Source organism: Lampetra fluviatilis, chromosome 65 (assembly GCF_964198595.1).
Source record: "Lampetra fluviatilis chromosome 65, kcLamFluv1.1, whole genome shotgun sequence".
NCBI lineage: Eukaryota > Metazoa > Chordata > Hyperoartia > Petromyzontiformes > Petromyzontidae > Lampetra > Lampetra fluviatilis.
The window spans coordinates 6,529,843-6,554,222 of NC_136339.1; the positions used below are offsets into that span (position 1 = coordinate 6,529,843).

A 24,380-nucleotide genomic window follows, 5' to 3' on the forward strand; every position below is an offset into this window, starting at 1 on the left:
TTGATTTTCAAGAGACACGGAGACATACAGAGACACGCGGGGACACGCGGGGACACGCGGAGACACACAGAGACATGCGGGGACACGCAGAGACACGCGGGGACACGCAGAGACACGCGGGGACACGCAGAGACACGCGGGGACACGCGGAGACACACAGAGACATGCGGGGACACGCAGAGACACGCGGGGACACGCAGAGACACGCGGGGACACACAGAGACACGCGGGGACACGCGGAGACACACAGAGACATGCGGGGACACGCAGAGACACGCGGAGACACACAGAGACACACAGAGACACACGGAGACACGCGGAGACACACGGAGGCACACACAAGGGCGACTTTGACGGGGACTTAATGATTGGGTGTGTGCACCTCCTGTGTGCGTGCAGTGAGTGGGTGTGTGTCTGTGTGCGTGCAGTGAGTGGGTGTGTGTCTGTGTGCGTGCAGTGAGTGGGTGTGTGTCTGTGTGCGTGCAGTGAGTGGGTGTGTGTCTGTGTGCGTGCAGTGAGTGGGTGTGTGTCTGTGTGCGTGCAGTGAGTGGGTGTGTGTCTGTGTGCGTGCAGTGAGTGGGTGTGTGTCTGTGTGCGTGCGTGCAGTGAGTGGGTGTGTGTCTGTGTGCGTGCGTGCAGTGAGTGGGAGTGTGTCTGTGTGCGTGCAGTGAGTGGGTGTGTGTCTGTGTGCGTGCAGTGAGTGGGTGTGTGTCTGTGTGCGTGCAGTGAGTGGGTGTGTGTCTGTGTGCGTGCAGTGAGTGGGTGTGTGTCTGTGTGCGTGCAGTGAGTGGGTGTGTGTCTGTGTGCGTGCAGTGAGTGGGTGTGTGTCTGTGTGCGTGCAGTGAGTGGGTGTGTGTCTGTGTGCGTGCAGTGAGTGGGTGTGTGTCTGTGTGCGTGCAGTGAGTGGGTGTGTGTCTGTGTGCGTGCAGTGAGTGGGTGTGTGTCTGTGTGCGTGCAGTGAGTGGGTGTGTGTCTGTGTGCGTGCAGTGAGTGGGTGTGTGTCTGTGTGCGTGCAGTGAGTGGGTGCGTGTCTGTGTGCGTGCAGTGAGTGGGTGTGTGTCTGTGTGCGTGCAGTGAGTGGGTGCGTGTCTGTGTGCGTGCAGTGAGTGGGTGTGTGTCTGTGTGCGTGCAGTGAGTGGGTGTGTGTCTGTGTGCGTGCAGTGAGTGGGTGCGTGTCTGTGTGCGTGCAGTGAGTGGGTGTGTGTCTGTGTGCGTGCAGTGAGTGGGTGTGTGTCTGTGTGCGTGCAGTGAGTGGGTGCGTGTCTGTGTGCGTGCAGTGAGTGGGTGTGTGTCTGTGTGCGTGCAGTGAGTGGGTGTGTGTCTGTGTGCGTGCAGTGAGTGGGTGTGTGTCTGTGTGCGTGCAGTGAGTGGGTGTGTGTCTGTGTGCGTGCAGTGAGTGGGTGCGTGTCTGTGTGCGTGCAGTGAGTGGGTGTGTGTCTGTGTGCGTGCAGTGAGTGGGTGTGTGTCTGTGTGCGTGCAGTGAGTGGGTGTGTGTCTGTGTGCGTGCAGTGAGTGGGTGCGTGTCTGTGTGCGTGCAGTGAGTGGGTGTGTGTCTGTGTGCGTGCAGTGAGTGGGTGCGTGTCTGTGTGCGTGCAGTGAGTGGGTGTGTGTCTGTGTGCGTGCAGTGAGTGGGTGTGTGTCTGTGTGCGTGCAGTGAGTGGGTGTGTGTCTGTGTGCGTGCAGTGAGTGGGTGTGTGTCTGTGTGCGTGCAGTGAGTGGGTGTGTGTCTGTGTGCGTGCAGTGAGTGGGTGTGTGTCTGTGTGCGTGCAGTGAGTGGGTGTGTGTCTGTGTGCGTGCAGTGAGTGGGTGTGTGTCTGTGTGCGTGCAGTGAGTGGGTGTGTGTCTGTGTGCGTGACAATAGGCGACCCGAGTTCGAATTCCGCTCACGGCCAACACCAGAGACGATTATCTGAACCGGTCCTGGGCCTCCCCTAGGTCTACTCAGCCTCAAACGAGTACTCGGTGCGGTGTGTAGTAAATATCGCCACTGGGGAGACAAAGGCGGCCGGGCGTAGCGCTGGCCACCCACCCCCTCGTGTGCCGTGCCGGCCTTCATAGGTGCCGCTCGCTAACAGCACTTGCCCCTACAGTCTGTTGAGGCTACACGGGGGATCTTTGTCTTTTGTCTGAGTGTGTGCAAGTGAGCAATGGTATGTGTAAGTGTGTGTGTCAACGAGCAGGTTCATGTGTGTGTGTGAGCGTGTGAGTGTGTGAGTGTGGGTGTGTGAGTGTGTGTGTGTGAGTGTGTGCGAGTGTGTGTGAGTGTGGGTGTGTGAGTGAGTGTGTGTGTGAGTGTGTGAGTGTGTGAGTGTGTGAGTGAGTGTGTGTGTGTGAGTTCGTGAGTGCGTGTGTGTGAGTGTGTGAGTGTGTGTGAGTGTGTGTGAGTGTGTGAGTGTGCGTGCGAGTGAGTGTGTGTGTGTGAGTGTGTGAGAGTGAGTGTGTGAGTGTGTGAGTGTGAGAGTGTGTGTGTGAGTGTGTGAGTGTGTGTGAGTGTGTGAGTGTGAGAGTGAGTGTGTGTGTGAGTGTGTGAGTGTGTGAGTGAGTGTGTGAGTGTGTGTGTGAGTGTGTGTGTGAGTGTGTGAGTGTGTGAGTGTGTATGTGAGTGTGTGAGTGTGTGAGTGTGTGTGAGTGTGTGAGTGTGAGAGTGAGTGTGTGTGTGAGTGTGTGAGTGTGTGAGTGAGTGTGTGAGTGTGTGTGTGCGTGTGTGTTAAAAGGGGTGGCGTGACAGTGTGCGTGGGTGTATTTTAAGCCCGTGCGTGTGTGCGCAAGGTGCGGATGTGTGCTCTGCTCGTGTGTGCGTGGCTTGTGTGTCAGTGGGTGTAGTGGACCGTGTGTGTGCGTGTGTGTGCGTGTGCGCTTGTGCGTGTGTGCGTGTCTGTGTATATCTGTTGTTGAAGCGTCCATGTGGGCTGTGTGTGTGTGCGTGTTGTAAGAGTGTGATGTACGATCTCAATGTTTGTCTTTCACGTGTGTCTGTGTTGGTATGTGTGTGTGTGAGGGTATATGTGGATATACAGTCTGTAGCGGTATATGTCTGTGTGTGTGTGAGACTGTGTGTTGGGGAGCGGTGGTGTAGTGGTTAGCGCTACGCTGCGCTACGAACCTGGCGACCCGAGTTTGAAACCCGCTCACGGCCAACGCCGGTGACGATTATCTGAACCGGTCCTGGACCTCCCCTAGGTCTACTCAGCCTCAAACGAGTACAAGGTGCAGTGTGCAAACATCGCCACTGGAAAGACAAAGGCGGCCGGGCGCGGTGCTGGTCACCCACCCCCTCGTGTACCGTGCCAGCACTTGCCCAACAGTCTGTTAAGGCTACACGGGGGATCTTTGTCTTTTTCTTTGTGTGTGTCCATGTGTGTATAATCACAAGCTGGGAGCGGTGGCGCAGTAGTTATCACACTGCTCAACGAACCCGGCGACCTGAGTTCAACTCCCGCTCGTGGCCAATAACAGCGGTGAATATTTGAACCGGGCATGGGCCCCCACTTAGGTCGACTCAGCCTTAAATGAACATCTGTTGCGATGTAAAAACATCGCCGCACGCGAGGCGTGGTGCTGGCCACCCTCAGAATCAGACACGTGACCTGACAAAGAGACACAACGAGACCCATGGAGACCCAGAGACCCATGGAGACCCATAGAGACCCATAGAGACCCACAGACTCTACAGAGACCTAGACTCATAGAAACCCGTAGACTTCAGAGACCCATAGACTCCCACGGAGACCACCTGACTCATAGAGACCCGTAGACGTATACTGGACTCGTCTTTAACGACGACGACCACTCAGCCCAGGCCCAACACGGCCAGCAACAAGCAGCCTGGGGGGGAGAGGCCACGGTGCCGTGTCCACCAGAACCACACCGCACCGTACCCACACCACTCACACACCACACACACACCACACCACACCGTACCCACACCACACCGTACCCACACACCACTCACACACCACTCACACACCACACACACACCACGCACACACCGTACCCACATCACACCGTACCCACACACCACTCACACACCACTCACACACCACACACACACACGGCACCGTACCCACATCACACCGTACCCACACACCACTCACACACCACACACACACAGCACCGTACCCACACCACACCGTACCCACACACCACTCACACACCACACACACACACACACCGTACCCACACCACACCGTACCCACACCACACCACGACGCTGAACTGCTTTCGCACCGTACGTACGTAGCCAACCCACCAACCGCAAAGCCGCCAGCCAGGGGCTTGAACTGCACCCCCCCCCCCGCTCCCCCCCGCTCCCCCCCCCCGCATCCCCCCAGCTCCCCCCCCCCCGCTCCCCCCCCGCTCCCCCCCGCTCCCCCCCCCGCTCACACACTCTCACACTCACACACTTACACACACTTTCACACACACTCACATTCTCACTCTCACACACACCAATACTCTCACACACACACTCACACACTTACACACTCACACACTTACACACTCACACACCAATACTCTCACACACTCACACACAGACCAATACTCTCACACACACTCTCACACACACTCACACACACACCAAAACTCTCACACACACTCACACACTCACTCACACACACCAATACTCACACACACACCCCAAAATACTGACACACTTTCACACACACACTTACACACACACACTCTCACACACACCAATACTCACACACACACCCCAAAATACTGACACACACTCTCACACACACCAATACTAACACTCACTCACACACACACACTCCACACACACACACATCTACACACACACTCTCTTACACACTCACACACACCCACATCTACACACTCACACATCTACACATACACATCTACATACACACTCTCTTACACACTCACACACACATCTACACACACACTCTCACACACTCACACACACCCACATCTACACACACACTCTCTTACGCACTCACACACACATCTACACACACACTCACACACACCCACATCTACACACACACACTCCACACACATCTACACACACACACACCCACATCTACACACACACATCTACACACACACACACACTCTCACATCCACACACATCTACACACACACTCTCACACACTCACACACACCCACATCTACACACACACTCCACACACACACACATCTACATACACACTCTCTTACGCACTCACACACACATCTACACACACACTCACACACACCCACATCTACACACACACACTCCACACACATCTACACACACACACACCCACATCTACACACACACATCTACACACACACACACTCTCACATCCACACACATCTACACACACACGCACGGTCTACACCGTGGCCACCCCGACCGAGAAACGTTCACCCTGACGTTCACCCCACGACTACGGCCGCAGTGGAGCCGTGAGACATCATCAACATCCACCAACACACAGAACAACATCGCCATGATGGTGATGGTGGTGATGGTGGTGAAGAAAAATAACAATTAGAACGAACACAATGCGATCCGGATCCAGCGCGGTGGATCTGCGCCTGGATTTGCGTCCAGCCGGGGAGTTTAAAATGCAAGAATTTCCCTGCGTGCCGGGAGAGACCAACTGGGCGATAAGCGCGGGGGGGGGGGAGAGCTCCACTCTGGGGGTGCCGTGCGGGGCTCTGCTACGGGGAGATAGGGGGCAGCAAAGGAATGCTTCACTCGTGTGTGTAGGTGTGTGTGTGTAGGTGTGTGTGTGTATGTGTAGGTGTGTGTGTAGGTGTGTGTGTGTAGGTGTGTGTGTGTATGTGTAGGTGTGTGTGTAGGTGTGTGTGTGTAGGTGTGTGTGTGTGTCAGTGTGTATGTGTAGATGTGTGTGTGTAGGTGTGTGTATGTAGGTGTGTGTGTGTAGATGTGTGTGTAGGTGTGTGTGTGTAGGTGTGTGTGTGTAGGTGTGTGTGTGTGTGAGTGTGTATGTGTGTGTAGGTGTGTGTGTAGGTGTGTGTGTGTGTGAGCGTGTGTGTAGGTGTGTGTGTGTGTAGGTGTGTGTAGGTGTGTGTGTATGTGTGTGAGCGTGTGTGTTGGTGTGTGTGTGTAGGTGTGTGTGTGTAGGTGTGTGTGTATATGTGTGTGTGTATGTGTAGGTGTGTGTGTGTAGGTGAGTGTGTATGTGTGTGTAGGTGTGTGTGTGTAGGTGTGTGTAGATGTGTGTGTAGGTGTGTGTGTGTAGGTGTGTGTGTGTGTATGTGTGTGTATGTGTGTGTAGGTGTGTGTGTAGGTGTGTGTGTGTGTGAGCGTGTGTGTAGGTGTGTGTGTGTGTGTAAGCGTGTGTGTAGGTGTGTGTGTGTAGGTGTGTGTGTATGTGTGTGAGCGTGTGTGTAGGTGTGTGTGTGTAGGTGTGTGTGTAGATGTGTGTATGTGTAGGTGTGTGTGTAGGTGAGTGTGTATGTGTGTGTAGGTGTGTGTGTGTAGGTGTGTGTAGATGTGTGTGTAGGTGTGTGTGTGTAGGTGTGTGTGTGTGTGAGTGTGTATGTGTGTGTAGGTGTGTGTGTAGGTGGGTGTGTGTGTGAGCGTGTGTGTAGGTGTGTGTAAGCGTGTGTAGGTGTGTGTGTGTAGGTGTGTGTGTATGTGTGTGAGCGTGTGTGTAGGTGTGTATGTGTGTAGGTGTGTATGTGTGTGTGTGTAGATGTGTGTTTAGGTGTGTGTGTGTATGTATGTGTGTGTGTGTATGTGTGTGTAGGTGTGTGTGTGTAGGTGTGTGTATGGGTGTGTAGGTGTGTGTGTGTGTAGATGTGTGTGTATGTAGGTGTGTGTGAGTGTGTGTGTAGATGTGTGTGTGTGTAGGTGTGTGTGTATGTGTGTGTGTGTAGGTGTGTGTGTGTGTGTGTAGGTGTGTGTGTATGTGTGTGTGTGTAGGTGTGTGTGTATAGGTGTGTGTGTGTAGGTGTGTGTGTATAGGTGTGTGTGTGTGTAGATGTGTGTAGATGTGTGTGTGAGTGTGTGTGTAGATGTGTGTGTAGATGTGTGTGTGTGTAGATGTGTGTGTGTGTAAATGTGTGTAGATGTGTGTATGTAGGTGTGTGTGTGTATGTAGATGTGTGTGTATGTAGATGTGTGTGTATGTAGATGTGTGTGTATGTAGATGTGTTTTGGCCTTCATAGGTGCTCGCTAAGAGCACTTGTCCCGAGAGTGTCACGGCTATATGGGGATCTTTGTCTTTGCATGTGTGTGAGTCTTTGCGTGTGTGAGTGTGGATGTCTTTGTGTGTGTGAGCGGATGCTGTATCTGAGTGTGTGTGAGTATAGTGTGTGTGTAGATTTGTGAGTGTGTGTGTAGATGTGTGAGTGTGTAGATGTGTGAGTGTGTATAAGTGTGTGTGTGGAGATTTGTGTGTATATAAGTGTGTGTGTGTAGCTTTGTGTGTGTGTATAAGTGTGTGTGTGTAGATTTGTGAGTGTGTGTGCAGAGATTTGTGTGTGTGTATAAGTGAGTGTGTGCGTGTGTAAGTGTGTGTGTAAGTGTGTCTGTGTGTAAATGTGTGTGTAAGTCTGTGTGTGTAAATGTGTGTGTAAGTGTGTGTAAGTGTGTCTCTGTGTGTGTGTCTCTGTGTGTGTTTGTGTGTGTAAGTGTGTCTCTGTGTGTGTGTCTCTGTGTGTGTGTCTCTGTGTGTGTCTCTGTGTGTGTGTCTCTGTGTGTCTGTCTCTGTGTGTCTGTCTCTGTGTGTCTGTCTCTGTGTGTCTGTCTCTGTGTGTCTCTGTGTGTGTGTCACCTTGTGGGGAGCGGTGGTGCAGTGGTTAGCGCTACGCTGCGCTACGAACCCGGCGACCCGAGTTCGATTCCCGCTCACGGCCAACACCAGCGAAGATAATTATCCGACACGTTCCTGGGGCCTCCCCTAGGTCGACTCAGCCTCAAATGAGTACCTGGTGCGGTGCGTAAACATCGCCACAGGGGAGACAAAGGCGGCCGGGCGTGGCGCTGGCCACATTCATAGATGCCACTCTCTAACAGCACTTGCCCCTACAGTCCTTTGAGGCTACACGGGCGATTGCCCAACCACCACCAAGTGACGCTTACCAGCCAACTGCACTTGCCCCGAGAGGCCGTGTGGACTACGCGGGTGGCCTTTGTCATTGGCAGCGCGTGGCCGTGTTACAGTGGGCTCTCTGCTGCACGTGTGCCGCGTACTCGTCATACATACTGATGATGATGATCGACACTGCTCCACACTGCTCCACACTGCTCGCTCTGCGCGGCAGAGCCTTCACTGTGGTGCTCTCTGCCAGGGATGGAGAGGGAGAGACACACAGAGAGAGACGCAGTGAGACACACACAGAGAGAGACACACACAGAGAGAGACACACACAGAGAGAGACACACACAGAGAGAGACACACAGACACAGAGAGTCACACAGAGAGAGACACACACAGAGAGAGACACACACACAGAGTGAGACGCAGTGAGACACACAGAGACACACACAGACACACACACAGAGAGACACACAGAGAGACACACAGAGAGAGACACAGAGACACACACAGAGAGACACACACACACAGAGACACACACAGAGACACAAAGAGAGACACAGAGAGAGACACACACACAGACACACACACAGACAGAGACACACACAGACACACACACAGACAGAGACACACAGAGACACACAGAGAGAGAGACACAGAGACACACACAGAGAGAGACACACAGACACACACACACACAGAGACACAGAGAGACACAGAGACACACACACACACAGACACACAGACACACACAGAGAGACACACACAGAGACACACACACACACAGACACACACACAGACACACACAGAGACACACACACACAGACACACACACATACACACACACACAGAGACACACAGACACACACAGACACACACAGAGAGACACACACAGAGAGACACACACACACAGACACACACACAGACTCACACACACAGACTCACACACACAGACACACACACAGACACACACACAGACTCACACACACAGACTCACACACACAGACACACACACAGAGAGAGATGATGATGATATGCAACATTCAACCGCAGGAGGCATCTCTGGTTGAACGTTGACCCCCGCCCCCCGTGCCTGGGTGCCTACAGAGGAGACGCACTCTGGTGCGCGACGTCTCGAGCACAAGTCTCCCCGCAATGGACGCGCAGACGATCGCCTGCCTCCCCCTCCTCCTCCTCAATCTCTCTCTCAACACGAGAGAAAATCACCAGCAGCGGCTTGATACTTTAACCCATCGGCCAAACAACAATCATTGCCTCACTTACGAGGGGGGGGGGGGTTACCCCTTGACGGGTTTCGCCGCCCGCTGCTCTCATCAGCAGTGCACAGGGCTTCGCTTGGACCGCTGATGGGGAACTGCCCGGCGGTGTCTTTGGTTCTTTTGGTAAATAATAAAAATCGATCGCGACGTTTCGATCGCGACGCAAGCGACCGTCTCAGAGACCCGCAGACTCACACAGAGACCTGCAGACTCACACAGAGACCTGCAGACTCACACAGAGACCCACAGACTCACACAGAGACCTGCAGACTAACACAGAGAACCACAGACTCACACAGAGAACCACAGACTCACACAGAGACCCACAGACTCACACAGAGACCCGCAGACTCACACAGAGACCCATAGACTCACATACAGAGACCCGCAGACTCACACAGAGACCCGCAGACTCACATACAGAGACCCGTAGACTCACATACAGAGACCCGCAGACTCACACAGAGACCCACAGACTCACACAGAGACCCGCAGACTCACACAGAGACCCGTAGACTCACATACAGAGACCCGCAGACTCACACAGAGACCCACAGACTCACACAGAGACCCGCAGACTCACACAGAGACCCGCAGACTCACATACAGAGACCCGCAGACTCACACAGAGACCGCAGACTCACACAGAGACCCGCAGACTCACATACAGAGACCCGCAGACTCACACAGAGACCCGTAGACTCACATACAGAGACCCGCAGACTCACACAGAGACCCGCAGACTCACATACAGAGACCCGCAGACTCACACAGAGACCCGCAGACTCACACAGAGACCCGCAGACTCACACAGAGACCCGCAGACTCACATACAGAGACCCGCAGACTCACACAGAGACCCGCAGACTCACACAGAGACCCGCAGACTCACACAGAGACCCATAGACTCACACAGAGACCCGTAGACTCACACAGAGACCCGTAGACTCACACAGAGACCTGCAGACTCACAGAGACCCGCAGACTCACACGGAGACCCATAAACTCAGAGACCTATATACCCATAAGAGACCAATATACTCGCATATAAACCTATAGACTCACACAGACCCCATAGACTCATATGGAGGCCTATATGCTCACAGAGACCTCTACAGACTCACACACAGAGACCTGCAGACTCACACAGATACCTGCAGACTCACACAGAGACCCACAGACTCACACAGAGACCCACAGACTCACACAGAGACCCACAGACTCGCACAGAGACCCAGACTCACACAGAGACCCACAGACTCACACAGAGACCCACAGACTCACACAGAGACCCACAGACTCACACAGAAACCTGCAGACTCACACAGAGACCTCTACAGACTCACACAGAGACCTGCAGACTCACATACAGACCCTACTACAATCACCCAGGAATGTCCTCAATGCTCGTGACGTCACTCCACGTCGACCCCTCCCCCTCATTAATAATCATGAGCAGGTGACGTCAGGAGGTCGTGGGTTCGATCCCGACGCCTGCTGCTGCTGTATATTTGGAGTTTGCGTGTCTCTCTCATCATCATCATCACGGAGGCTAGGAGATGTTAACTACCTCGCCTGGTCTGCAGGAGGTCGTGGGTTGATCCCACGGTGGCTAGGAGATGTTAACTACCTCGCCTGGTGTACAGGAGGTCGTGGGTTGATCCCACGGTGGCTAGGAGATGTTAACTACCTCGCCTGGTGTACAGGAGGTCGTGGGTTGATCCCACGGTGGCTAGGAGATGTTAACTACCTCGCCTGGTGTACAGGAGGTCGTGGGTTGATCCCACGGTGGCTAGGAGATGTTAACTACCTCGCCTGGTGTACAGGAGGTCGTGGGTTGATCCCACGGTGGCTAGGAGATGTTAACTACCTTGCCTGGTCTACAGGAGGTCGTGGGTTCGATTCCGACCCTGACGCCTGCTGCTGTATATTTGGAGTTTGCGTGTCTCTCTCCCCGTGGCAGCGTGGATTTTTCTCCGGGCGCTCCACAATTTCCCTCTCCGTGTACAAACATCGCCACGCGCTTAGAGTATTTCTGGCTGCTATAAATGTCCACGTGATAAGCCACGCCGTTGCGGAGCCATCGTTTGTGATGTCCAGGCCGCTTCTGAAGGAAGAGCTTCAACATACTCTTTGGTTGTTTCGGTAAAGTCATGTAGGTAAAAAAGAAATAAATAAAAAACAACTAAATAAAATCACGACGTTTCGGAGGCAACACAAGCTTCATCATCGCTCGGTCGGCCTCGCCCGGTAAGATAAAACATTTTGTTAATAGTTTAGTTTAGTGTCATCCAAATGTGTAGAATTGTAGATAGTGGTTCAGCGTTGCGACGCTAGGGGAGCGGTGGGGTGGTGGTTGTTGCACACCGCACGGCAACGAGCCCAGGTGGACCAGAGTGCGATTCCCACTTCACGTCCAACATCAGTGGCGAATGTGTGTGCGTGTGTGCGCGTGTGCGTGTGCGTGTGTGCGCGTGTGCGCGTGTGCGCGTGTGCGCGTGTGTACGCGTGTGTAGTGTGGCCGGGAGTCAGAGCCATTCCCTGTACACCTTGGGGCGCGACAGGGATGTCCTCTGGCTCCCACATTATTTCACATCTATTTTGACCACGTAGCTCGTGAAGCCTTCAGTAGCTGTACCGGAGGAATTTCCATTTGGTACAGATATACTGGAATGGGAGGCTGATCGATGCCCGGGTGCGGTCAAGGGATGGCTCCCTATTGCTCAACCACGTTATGTATGCCGATGATTTGGTAATTGCAGCTCATTCAGAGGAGGAGTTGGAGGCGCTGCTGCTGAGACTGGAGCGTGCCACTAAGAGGTGGGGCCTTACCATCAGCCCCACCAAAACTAAGCACCTGCCTGGGTATTTTGTACCATCGGACACTCCACCCCCACAACTCCCAATTGGTGATGGGGCAGTTGTGGAGAGAGTGGAGAGTTTCCCAAACCTTGGCAGTGTGCTCATGACCGGCTCCGGTTTAACAGCAGAGGTCTCACTCCGAATCAGTCGAGCGGCAATATCTTTTCATCGGTTGCGTAACGCTGTGTGGAAGCTATCTGGTCTATCACTCCGCACAAAGCGTCGGGTCTTCTCGGCCACGGTCATTCCCTCCCTTCTCTACGCTTGCGAAACGTGGACCCCCGTAATGGAACATCTTCGCCGGTTAGAACCATTTAGGCTGGCCTGCCTACGAGCCATCCTGGGTTTAACCTGCAGGCTGGAATGTGTGAGGAGCTCACAAATCCTTGAAAGATGTGGACAAAGTCCCATCGGTGAGCTCCTCCGGCAGGCAAGGCTGCGTTGGCTGGGTCATGTAGCCCGCATGCCCAGCCACCACATGCCTAAACAGCTTGTGTTCGGCTGGATAGAGGGGGCTAAATGGGCGCGGCACGGGCTAGAGAAGAGATGGAGTGATGTGGTACAGGAGGACGTGGAGCTGAGTGGACTTGCCGATGACTGGTACCAGCGGTGTCAAGATCGGCCTCAGTGGAGGAGGCTCGTGAAGGACGCTACTGGGCAGTTGGAGGCAGTCGCCCTCCAACAACAACGGAGGGCGGAGGAGCGACACTCACAACAACGAGCGGAGCGCCGGGTGGCTAAAGCACAGCAAGTTGGCACAGTGGGGGGCACAGGTGGTGCATCAGCCAGTCATCTCGGTCATCTCAGTCAGTTGACCCGTGGCACCTGCTGGGTCTGCCCCGTGACCTCCTGCCAGCGGGCGTTCGACACTTCACGTGGCCTCAAGGTGCACATGGCCTGGCCTCAAGCGTCGTGGTGACGTCACCGCCACTTAGTGGCGAATGGCGGTTGTTGTTGTCGTAGCGGGGAGCGGTGGTGTAGTGGTTAGCGCCACGCTGCGCTATGAACCCGGCGACCCGGGTTCGATTCCCGCTCACGGCCAACACCAGTGACGATTATTTGAACCGGTCCTGAGCCTCCCCTAGGTCGACTCAGGCTCAAATGAGTACCTGGTGCGATGTGTAAACATCGCCACTGGGGATACAAAGGCGGCCGGGCGTGGTACTGGCCACCCACCCCCTCGTGTACCGTTCCGGCCTTCATAGGTGCTCGCTAACAGCACTTCCCCCTACAGTCCGTTTAGGCTACATGGGGGATCTTTGTCTTTGTGTGTGCGTGCGTGTGAGTGTGTGTGTGCGTGTGTGTGTGTGTGCGTGTGAGTGTGTGCACATGTGTGCGCGTGTGTGTGCGAGTGTGTGTGAGTGTGTGCGTGTGTGTGTGTGTGCGTGTGAGCGCGTGTGTGTGCGAGTGTGTGTGTGTGCATGTGAGCGAGTGTGTGTGAGCGTGTGCGTGTGAGTGTGTGCGTGTGTGTGCGAGTGTGTGTGAGTGTGTGCGTGTGAGCACGTGTGTGTGTGAGTGTGTGTGAGTGTGTGTGTGTGAGTGTGTGAGTGTGTGTGCGTGTGTGTACGTGTGTGTGAGTGTGTGTGAGTGTGTGCGAGTGTGTGTGAGTGTGTGAGTGTGTGCGAGTGTGTGCGAGTGTGTGCGTGTGTGTGCGTGTGTGCGAGTGTGTGCGAGTGTGTGCGAGTGTGTGCGAGTGTGTGTGAGTGTGTGCGTGTGTGTGAGTGTGTGCGTGTGTCTGCGTGTGTGTGAGTGTGTGTGTGAGTGTGTGTGAGTGTGTGTGTGAGTGTGTGTGTGTGTGTGCGTGTGCGTGAGTGTGTGCGTGTGTGTGAGTGTGCGTGTGTGCGTGTGTGCGTGTGTGTGCGTGTGTGCGTGTGAGCACGTGTGTGCGAGTGTGTGTGAGTGTGTGCGTGTGTGCGAGTGTGTGTGAGTGTGTGCGTGTGTGTGAGTGTGTGCGAGTGTGTGTGCGTGTGTGTGAGTGTGTGCGTGTGTGTGCGTGTGTGTGAGTGTGTGCGAGTGTGTGCGTGTGAGTGCGTGTGAGTGTGTGCGTGTGCGTGTGTGCGTGTGTGCGAGTGTGCGAGTGTGTGTGAGTGTGTGTGAGTGTGTGCGAGTGTGTGCGTGTGAGTGTGTGAGTGTGTGAGTGTGTGTGTGCGTGTGTGAGTGTGTGTGAGTGTGTGTGAGTGTGCGAGTGTGTGTGAGTGTGTGTGAGTGTGTGCGTGTGTGTGAGTGTGTGTGTGTGAGTGTGTGTGTGTGAGTGCGTGTTTGTGAGTGCGTGTGTGTGAGTGCGTGTGTGTGAGTGTGTGTGTGTGTGAGTGTGTGCGTGTGTGTGAGTGTGTGCGTGTGTGTGAGTGTGTGCGTGTGTGCGAGTGTGTGTGTGAGTGTGTGAGTGTGTGTGTGAGTGTGTGCGTGTGTGTGAGTGTGTGCGTGTGAGTGCGTGTGTGTGAGTGTGTGTGAGTGTGTGCGTGTGTGAGTGTGTGCGTGTGTGTGAGTGTGTGAGTGTGTGTGTGAGTGTGTGTGTGTGAGTGCGTGTGTGTGAGTGTGTGCGTGTGTGCGTGTGTGAGTGTGTGTGAGTGTGTGTGTGTGTGAGTGTGTGCGTGTGTGTGCGTGTGTGTGAGTGTGTGCGTTTGTGAGTGTGTGCGTGTGTGTGTGTGTGAGTGTGTGCGTGTGTGTGCGTGTGTGTGAGTGTGTGCGTTTGTGAGTGTGTGCGTGTGTGTGTGTGTGTGCGTGTGTGAGTGTGTGCGTGTGTGCATGTGTGCGTGTGTGAGTGTGTGCGTGTGTGCGAGTGTGTGTGAGTGTGTGTGAGTGTGTGCGAGTGTGTGCGAGTGTGTGTGAGTGTGTGTGAGTGTGTGCGTGTGAGTGTGTGCGTGTGAGTGTGTGCGTGTGTGTGCTTGTGTGCGAGTGTGTGCGTGTGTGAGAGTGTGTGCGTTTCGCTATGGGGGGAGAGTGGAGAAGCCAGGGGCAACCCAGAGTGGGGGGGGGGGGTGAGGAGGGGGGGACGTGGACCCCCAGAGTGGACACTCTGGGGGGAGGGGCCCCCCTCCCCCCAGAATGGGAACTGAACTCGCGTCACCACTGCGCCACCGCTCCCCCACAGTCTCACACGCACTGTACCGTGGACGCACTTACACACTCGAATATCACCACACACACGCACACGCAAACAGACAAAGATCCCCCGTGTAGCCTCAACAGACTGTCGGGGCAAGTACTGCGAGCGAGTAGCAGCACCTCTGAAGGCCGGCACACGAGGGGGTGGGTGGCCAGCACCACGCCCGGCCGCCTTTGTCTCCCCAGTGGCGATGTTTACTACACACCGCGCCAGGTACTCATTTGAGGCCGAGTCGACCTAGGGGAGGCCCAGGACCGGCTCAGAGATTCGTCACAGAGACACACACACAGACACACACACACCGACACACACACCGACACACACACAGACACATACACCGACACACACACCGACACACACACAGACACCGACACACACACACACCAACACACACAGACACCGACACACACACAGACACACACAGACACACACAGACACACACAGACACACACAGACACACACACCACGCAAGCAACCCCCCCCCCGCGCTCCTCAGCCCAGTTGGTTCATTCCACAGCTCCCTCGCCTCGCGCACACAGAATGCAGCAGCAGCAGCGGCGGCGGCAAGCTGGGCAAGGGGCAGCGTGAGGGAGCCTCCCCCCTTGGTGGTGGTGGTTGGTGGTGGTGCTGGAGGTGGTGATGGGGTGGTGGCTGTGGTGGTGGTGGTGGCTGTGGTGGTGGTGGTGCTGCTGGTGGTGCTGCTGGTGGTGGCTGTGGTGGTGGTGCTGCTGCTGGTGGTGCTGCTGGTGGTGCTGGTGGTGTTGGTGGTGGTGGGGTGGTGGGGGTGCTGGTGGTGGTGCTGCTGGTGGTGGTGCTGGTGGTGCTGCTGGTGGTGCTGGTGGTGGTGGGGTGGTGGTGGTGGGGGTGGTGGTGGTGGTGCTGCTGGTGGTGCTGGTGGTGGTGGGGTGGTGGTGGGGGTGGTTGTTGGTGGTGGTGCTGTTGGTAGTGCTGCTGCTGGTGGTGCTGGTGGTGCTGGTGGTGCTGTTGGTAGTGCTGCTGCTGGTGGTGCTGGTGGTGATGCTGGTGGTGGTGCTGTTGGTAGTGTTGGTGGTGGTGCTGGTGGTAGTGTTGGTGGTGGTGCTGGTGGTGGTGCTGGTGGTGGTGCTGTTGGTAGTGTTGGTGGTGGTGCTGGTAGTAGTGTTGGTGGTGGTGCTGGTGGTGGTGCTGGTGCTGCTGCTGGTGGTGGTGCTGGTGGTGGTGCTGGTGGTGGTGCTGGTAGTGCTGGTGGTGGTGCTGGTGGTGTTGGTGCTGCTGGTGGTAGTGTTGGTGGTGGTGCTGGTGGTGGTGCTGGTGGTGGTGCTGGTAGTGCTGGTGGTGGTGCTGGTGGTGGTGCTGGTGGTGTTGGTGCTGCTGGTGCTGGTGGTAGTGTTGGTGGTGGTGCTGGTGGTGGTGCTGGTGGTGGTGCTGGTGGTGGTGCTGCTGGTGGTGCTGGTGGTGGTGCTGGTAGTGTTGGTGCTGGTGGTGGTGACTCTGGGGGGGGGGGGCAGCGGCAGAGTGGGCTCTGTGGCTTCACCGCGGCCATGTCAGTACACCAACAAGTGGCGTCGTCAGGACGACACCGCTTGTTGGTGTACTTGTCGACTCGTGCGTGCGTGTGTGTGTTTATCGGTGACGCGGTTGCCGGGCACCGGGACTCCAAATGGCCCAACACACACAGAGCAGGCCACAACACGCGGCGAGCAGGGCAGCAACACACGGCGCCGTTTTGTGTTTTTATTCTGAGAGCTGGGGGGGGGGGAAGAGACGATGATGATGGTGGTGGTGATAACGATGGTGGTGGTGGTGGTGGTGGCGATGATTGTGGTGGCGATGATTGTGGTGGCGATGATTGTGGTGGCGATGATTGTGGTGGCGATGATTGTGGTGGCGATGATTGTGGTGGCGATGGTGGTGGTGGCGATGGTGGTGGTGGTGGTGGCGATGATTGGATGAGGGAATCAATTCGAGAGTGGAGCAGTGCCAGGGAAGAAGCAGAGAGAGAGAAGTGAGGTGACGACCTGTGGTGTGAGTGGGTGGGTGAGTGTGCTGAGTGGGTGAGTGGGTGAGTGTGCTGAGTGAATGGGTGAGTGAATGGGTGAGTGAGTGGGTGAGTGAGTGAATGGGTGAGTGAATGGGTGAGTGAGTGAATGGGTGAATGAGTGGGTGAGTGAGTGGATGGGTGAATGGGTGAGTGGATGGGTGAATGGGTGAGTGGGTGAGTGAGTGGATGGGTGAGTGGGTGAGTGAGTGGATGGGTGAGTGGGTGAGTGGATGGGTGAGTGGGTGAGTGGGTGAGTGGATGGGTGAGTGAGTGGGTGAGTGAGTGAATGGGTGAGTGAGTGAGTGAATGGGTGAGTGAATGAGTGAGCGTGTTGTGGCCTGCAGCGTGGTGAGCGAGTGGGTGAGTGAGTGGGCGAGCGAGCGAGCGAGCTACTAAAGACCAACATATTTTCACAACTAAACTTAGCAAAAGCAATCAAGACGCGCGACGTCGTCCCACTTGAGACGGTGCCAAGAGGCATCACGAGGAACGAGCCTCCAGGAGCGAGAATCACAGCCCAGGAAGCCACACGCAGACTCTTCCTTATCCACGACATTGCCAAGTTGCGTTTTTATTCCAAGCAGGTAAGGTTCCCGCCGCCACTGAGCTGCTGTGTAGCGCAGTAAGCGAGCTGGCTACCACGTGCGGCAGCTCAACCACGTGGGCGTTTACAGCAGCAGCAGCAGCAGCCAATCAGCTGTCAAGGTGGGCCTCGTGCCTCGAGAGACAGACAGACCACCCCGACCTGGGCAGCAGCAATTTGTCCAAACGAGCAACACAGCCAACCGGTTTCGACGCTCAGGGTCTCACCGGCAGAGCGTGGGTCAGAGGGCGCAACCGGGTACCCGATACCCGTACCCTACCCGATACCAGGCTACCCGTACCCAGCCAGGTACAGGTACCCGTGTGCGACCCTGGTGCGGCCGGGTACGGGTAGGCCGTGAGTCACTAGTGAGTCACCGTTTGTCACTCATTTCCCAACGTCTTGTCTCTTCTCACAATTCAAGTTCCTAGAATCAACCCACCCGCGGAATCAACCCACCCGCGCCTGCAACATGGCTTCATCCCAGAGGTCGCAATCGGGTACCCGATACCCGTACCCTACCCGATACCCGGCCGGGTACGGGTACGGCCGGGTCCGGGTACGGGTACGGGTACCTGTTTGCGACCCTGGTGCGGCCGGGTAAGGGTAAGGAATCAAAACCCGTTTGCGACCTCTGGCGTGGGTTCGCCAAACAAAACGCTGCCGCTGAGTCAACCAGATGTTGAACTTCTTTCGCGCCTCCGTACACAGCCACTGCTGATCATCATCAAAGTCACTGAAGCCAGGGACCTGCTGCTGAAGGCGCACAGCATCAATGTGCCACTCGGGGTTCCACCTTCTGGGTCTCATCAGCAGCAAGAGCCGGGCTCGGTAAACAAACGAGACGAGCAGGAGGCTCTCCGCTTAGACCACTAACATCACCACCAACACTAACATCACCACCACCACTAACATCACCACCACCATCACCACCATCATCACCATCACCACCATCACCACCACCACCACCACCATCACCACCATCACCACCACCATCACCACCACCATCACCACCATCACCACCACCATCATCATCACCACCACCATCATCATCATCATCACCACCACCATCACCACCACCATCACCACCACCATCATCACCACCACCATCACCACCGAGAGACAGGAACTGCGCGTGATCGTGCTGTCCCCCGGCTCCGAGAGCGAGTGCCACGGTGTCACTGTATACCACGGTGTCACTGTATACCACAGTGTTACTGTATACCACAGTGTTACTGTATACCACGGTGTTACTGTATACCACAGTGTTACTGTGTAGCACGGACGACGTACGGAGAAACCTCGAGATTTCCCGGGGGCAGCCGACTGACTCGCATGCTCACTCGCAGGCCACTCACCCACTCACCCACCCACTCACCCGCTCACTCACCTACCCACTCACCCGCTCACTCACTCGCCCACCCACTCACCCGCTCACTCACTCACCCACCCACTCACTCACCCACTCACCCACCCACCCACTCACCCACTCACCCACCCACCCACTCACCCACCCACCCACTCGCTCACTCACCCACCCACACACCCACCTACCCACTCACCCACCCACCTACCCACTCACCCACTCACACACCCATTCACTCACCCACTCACACACCCATTCACTCACCCACCCGCCCACTCACACACCCACCCACCCACCCACTCGCTCACTCGCTCACCCACTCACCCACTCACCCACTCATCCACCCGTCCACTCACTCACCCTCCCTCCCATCAACCTGCCCGACTTGCGGCACGACGGCGCTTCACACCCAGCGTGCTGCCCTCCTCACGAGTGATCCTTTGCGTCAGGCCACATGCAGATCCCACCAAATCTGTGTCGTGGGACCCTCCACCACCCAATAGTTCATTTCTCGCTTAAAATGGATTGGTTGTTCCTGTGATGACACTTATTTAAGAGTGGGTGATTGAGTGAGTGGGCGGGGTGAGTGGGTTTCTGAGTGGGTGGGGTGAGTGTTTTAGTGGGTGTGTAAGTGGGTGAGTGGGTGTGTAAGTAGGTGAGTGGGGTGAGTGGATGAGTCGGTTAGTAGGTGGGGTGAGTGGGTGTGTAAGTGGGTGAATGAGTGGGTGTGTAAGTAGGTGAGTGGGGGGATGAGTGAATGAGTAGGCGAGTAGGTGAGGTGAGTAGGTGTGTAAGTGGGTGAATGAATGGGTGTGTAAGTAGGTGAGTGGGGGGATGAGTGAATGAGTAGGCGAGTAGGTGAGGTGAGTAGGTGTGTAAGTGGGTGAGTGGGTGTGTAAGTAGGTGAGTGGGGGGGATGAGTGAATGAGTAGGCGAGTAGGTGAGGTGAGTAGGTGTGTAAGTGGGTGAGTGAGTGGGTGTGTGAGTGGGGTGAGTGGATGAGTCGTTGTGTAAGTGGGTGGGTGAGTGGGTGGGTGTGTGATTGTGTGTGTGAGTGGGTGTGTGAGTGGGTGGGTGTGTGAGTGGGTGTGTGAGTGGGTGAGTGGGGGGCGAGTGAGTGTGGTGAGTAGGTGAGTAGGTGTGTAAGTGAGTGGGTGTCTGGGTGAATGAGTGGGGGTAAGGGCGAGTGGTTTGAGTGAGCAAGCGAGCGAGTGGGGCGGGTTCAATCTGAACCAATGACGCTTGGTGCGGAGTTCAACGTTCACGCTCCTCGTGACGGATCACCCCCAATGTGTTTGTCACAGGCAACACAACCGCGGGGGCCGGTTTCACCTTTCCCAGTCTCATCAGCAGCGAGTGTCCGGGGTGAGGACTGCTGCTCTGCGTGTGAAGCTTCGTTGAGGAAGAGCGATGCCGCCCCCTCCCCCCCCCGTCATCCCAAATCTCACGCCGCTGTCGCCGCCGTCACTGGGACGACCCCTCCGCGCTGTTGCGAGGACGGCCCGCGGAAGCGGACATCACAGAACTACAACTGAGACCCCTCCTCCTTCAAGTGACTCTCTGGTCCACTCAGAACGGAGCCCGCAGAAGTGGACATCACAGAACTACTGCTGAGACCCCTCCATCTTCAAGTGACTCTCTGGTGCACTCAGAACGGAGCCCGCAGAAGCGGACATCACAGAACTACAACTGAGATGCCTCATCCGCGCGTTCTCTGGGCCACACACACACAGAGTCGGGGAGCGATCCCACCCGCCGTGCCGTACGAGGCGAGCGCTCCACACGTGACAGTCCAACGCTGACATTTCTCATCCACCACAAACTCTCCACATCCGGAGACGAAGCTCCCACACAGCAGCAGCAGCAGCAGCAGCCTGGACTTCCAACCCTGAGGTCGCCCGCAGAGGTCGCAACCGGGTACCCGATACCCGTACCCTACCCGATACCCGGCTACCCGTACCCGGCCGGGTACGGGTACCCGTTTGCGACCCTGGTGCGGCCGGGTACGGGTAGACCGCGAGTCACTGGTGAGTCACCGTTTGTCACTCATTTCCCAACGTCTTGTCTCTTCTTGTCTCTTCTCACAATTCAAATTCCTAGAATCAACCCACCCGCACCTGCAACATGGCTTCATCCTAGAGGTCGCAATCAGGTACCCGATACCCGCACCCTACCCGATACCCGGCCGGGTACGGGTACGGCCGGGTACGGGTACCCGTTTGCGACCCTGGTGCGGCCGGGTACGGGTAAGGAATCAAAACCCGTTTGCGACCTCTGGTCGCCGGTTTACATTTCAATCACCCGGCGCGGCAGATGAACCTATGGGGGGGGGGGGGAGAGTTTCTTAAATCTTCCCCCGCCACGGAACGGCGTGTCAGAGACGCTGGGTTCCAATCTGGGATTCAGCTCCAACCGCAGTGATTACACCGGGGGGGTCTTGGACTCGCACAGAGACCCACGGACTGACATAGAGACCCATAGACTCGCATAGAGACCCATAGACTCATACTGAGACCCAGACTCGCATAGAGACCCACAGACTCATACAGAGACCCATAGACTGACACAGAGACCCATAGACTCATACAGACTGACACAGAGACCCATAGACTCACACAGATTCCCATACTCACATAGAGACCTAGACTTACACAGAGACCCTTAGACTCAATAGAGACCCTTGGACTCACATAGAGATCCACAGACGTACAGAGACCCTTGGACTCACACAGAGACCCACACACACAGAAACCAACAGACTTACATAGACACACGGACTCACACAGAGACCCGTAGACTCACACAAAGATGCACACACCTACATGGAGACCCACACACTCAAACGGAGACCTTGACGCTTACACAGACCCATAAACTAAACTGTTATTTGGCCTCTGAACGCGTCATTGTGATTATTCGCGAGGAGAAAAGAACGGACCCACGTGGCATGCAGAGCTACAGTTCCACACCGCCCGTCCTCTATCCACTGCTGGATGGAGGCCTGCCCACGTGGTGCACTGTACCATGCCCACGTGATGCACTGTACCACGCCCACGTGATGCACTGTAACAAGCCCACGTGATGCACTGTAACAAGCCCACGTGGTGCACTGTAACACGCCCACGTGATGCACTGTAACAAGCCCACGTGATGGACTGTACCATGTCCACGTGATGCACTAAGTACAGTGGGCGTTTTATTGCACGCGGCTTGCAGTGCCTCTTACAGAGCTCCGTGTTAATTAGAGTGCAGAAGTACAGTGCTTAGTACAGTATTACAGTGCCTGTGTGTATATAATGTAGTGTAGTATGTATACAATGTAGTAGTAGTGTCTGTGTGTGTGTGGGTAGTGTAGTATACAATGTGTAGTAGTGTAGTGTATATAATGTAGTGTAGTATGTATACAATGTAGTAGTAGTAGTGTCTGTGTGTGTGTGGGTAGTGTAGTATACAATGTGTAGTAGTGTAGTGTATATAATGTAGTGTAGTATGTATACAATGTAGTAGTAGTAGTGTCTGTGTGTGTGTGGGTAGTGTAGTATACAATGTGTAGTAGTGTAGTGTATATAATGTAGTGTAGTATGTATACAATGTAGTGTAGTAGTGTATACAATGTAGCATATACAATGTGTAGTATATATAATGTAGTAGTAGTGTCAGTGTGTGTGTAGACACCAGCACCAGCACGAGGCCTAGTAGTAGTGTAGTATGTATATAATGTAGTATATAATGCAGTGTAGTAGTGTATATGTAGTAGTAGTGTCAGTGTGTGTGTGTAGACACCACCAGCACGAGGCCTAGTAGTAGTGTAGTATGTATATAATGTAGTATATAATGCAGTGTAGTAGTGTATATGTAGTAGTAGTGTCAGTGTGTGTGTGTAGACACCAGCACGAGGCCTAGTAGTAGTGTAGTATGTATATAATGTAGTATATAATGTAGTGTAGTAGTGTATATGTAGTAGTAGTGTCAGTGTGTGTGTAGACACCACCAGCACGAGGCCTAGTAGTAGTGTAGTATGTATATAATGTAGTATATAATGCAGTGTAGTAGTGTATATGTAGTAGTAGTGTCAGTGTGTGTGTGTAGACACCAGCACGAGGCCTACTGCGACTCGTGGTGCCCCATTAGGGGGAGGGGCACGAGGCGCCGTCGCGGCACAGAAACTCGCCCGGCCAGGACCGCGCCTTCAGCGTAAGAGCCCCTCCCACGTGGTCTACCCCCCCTCCCCCCACGTGGTCTCGCTCCCTCCCCTCCCCCCACGTGGTCCCGCTCCCCCCGTGTTCTCTCACTGCCTCCCCTCCCCCACACTCGCAGAGAGGAATTGCTTCCCCGACTCACTCACTCTGTGATCCACCACTCACTCTGTGATCCACCACTCACTCTGTGATCCACCACTCTGTGATCCACCACTCTGTGATCCACCACTCTGTGATCCACCACTCACTCTGTGATCCACCACTCACTCTGTGATCCACTCACTCACTCTGTGATCCACCCACTCACTCTGTGATCCACCCACTCACTCTGTGATCCACTCACTCACTCTGTGATCCACCCACTCACTCTGTGATCCACCCACTCACTCTGTGATCCACTCACTCACTCTGTGATCCACCCACTCACTCTGTGATCTACCCACTCACTCTGTGATCCACCCACTCACTCTGTGATCCACCCACTCACTCTGTGATCCACTCACTCACTCTGTGATCCACCACTCACTCTGTGATCCACCCACTCACTCTGTGATCCACCCACTCACTCTGTGATCCACTCACTCACTCTGTGATCCACCCACTCACTCTGTGATCCACCCACTCACTCTGTGATCCACCCACTCACTCTGTGATCCACCACTCACTCTGTGATCCACCCACTCACTCTGTGATCCACCCACTCACTCTGTGATCCACCCACTCACTCTGTGATCCACCCACCCACTCTGTGATCCACCCACTCACTCTGTGATCCACCACTCACTCTGTGATCCACCACTCACTCTGTGATCCACCCACTCACCAACACTCACCCAGGCACTCGCATATCCAGTTGCTCACTCACATTCACCCATTAAATCAGCCACACACTTACCCACTCCCAAATTCACAGTCACCCACTCACTCATGCACTCACACACC

The 24,380-nt window shown here is 55.2% G+C and overlaps 1 protein-coding gene across 1 annotated transcript in view; it reads right to left on the reverse strand.

The window, feature by feature from the left end:
• Positions 1-24,380, reverse strand: part of LOC144952048 (uncharacterized) — a 74,909-nt gene that overhangs the window by 21,952 nt on the left and 28,577 nt on the right. The window contains 1 exon segment of the mRNA XM_078882440.1: positions 8,178-8,268. The gene's annotated coding sequence lies outside the window, so the exon portion shown is untranslated.